This window comes from Suncus etruscus, chromosome 14, assembly GCF_024139225.1.
Source record: "Suncus etruscus isolate mSunEtr1 chromosome 14, mSunEtr1.pri.cur, whole genome shotgun sequence".
NCBI lineage: Eukaryota > Metazoa > Chordata > Mammalia > Eulipotyphla > Soricidae > Suncus > Suncus etruscus.
The window spans coordinates 83,324,291-83,324,993 of NC_064861.1; the positions used below are offsets into that span (position 1 = coordinate 83,324,291).

The window sequence follows — 703 nt, forward strand, 5'->3', positions numbered from 1 at the left end:
CCTGTTAAGGTGACATTCCTAGAAAACCCAGAACACAGGTAGCGAACAAGAGCCAAAATGTTAAACTGTGAGAGTCAGAGAGCCACACCATGCAGGGACCTGCCAAAACACTCACACAAAAGCATCTAATTGTAACAATTATATATTTAACACATATTGCATTTTGCCAGTTTGAGTGAGGGTCAAAATCCTGCCATGATGGTGAGGGTGTGCTGCGCCCTCCACACTAAGAACTAACGGCAAATCGCTTCTTGGCCTTTTGGCTAAGATCAAGTGTAGTATCTGTTCTTATCAATTTAATATCTGACACATCATCTATCCAACGACAATATATTAAATGGATTTTTGGCACTAGGAACTGAAATAGGAGCTTGCTCCATCCATTCCACGCATCGACCTGGTATTGCAGTACCTCCAGGAACAGTGCACCCAAAAAAAAAAAAAATAGAACTAACGGCAAGATGCGACACAACATGTGACACACGGGTCTCCCCACTCGCTGGCCCATGCAGTTGTTTCCGAGGGATGAGAGACGGGATGATGCAGCCAGAGGGCGGGACTACGTGCTGGGAGATCTCTCCTCAGAGGTCTCTCCTCAGAAGCAGCATAACAAAATCCAAACTTGGCAAAGAGCCACAGTATACAAAATAATGATGAGGCAAGGAGCTGTGGGGAGCCTAGCTGATGAAACCTAAAACATAGG

The 703-nt window shown here is 45.2% G+C and overlaps 1 non-coding gene across 1 annotated transcript; it reads left to right on the forward strand.

The window, feature by feature from the left end:
- The first annotated feature begins 243 nt into the window (after positions 1–243).
- On the forward strand, positions 244–434 carry LOC126028908 (U2 spliceosomal RNA). Its single transcript, XR_007502592.1, has one exon. It is a non-coding gene; the product is annotated as a U2 spliceosomal RNA (small nuclear RNA).
- Positions 435–703: the final 269 nt, after the last annotated feature.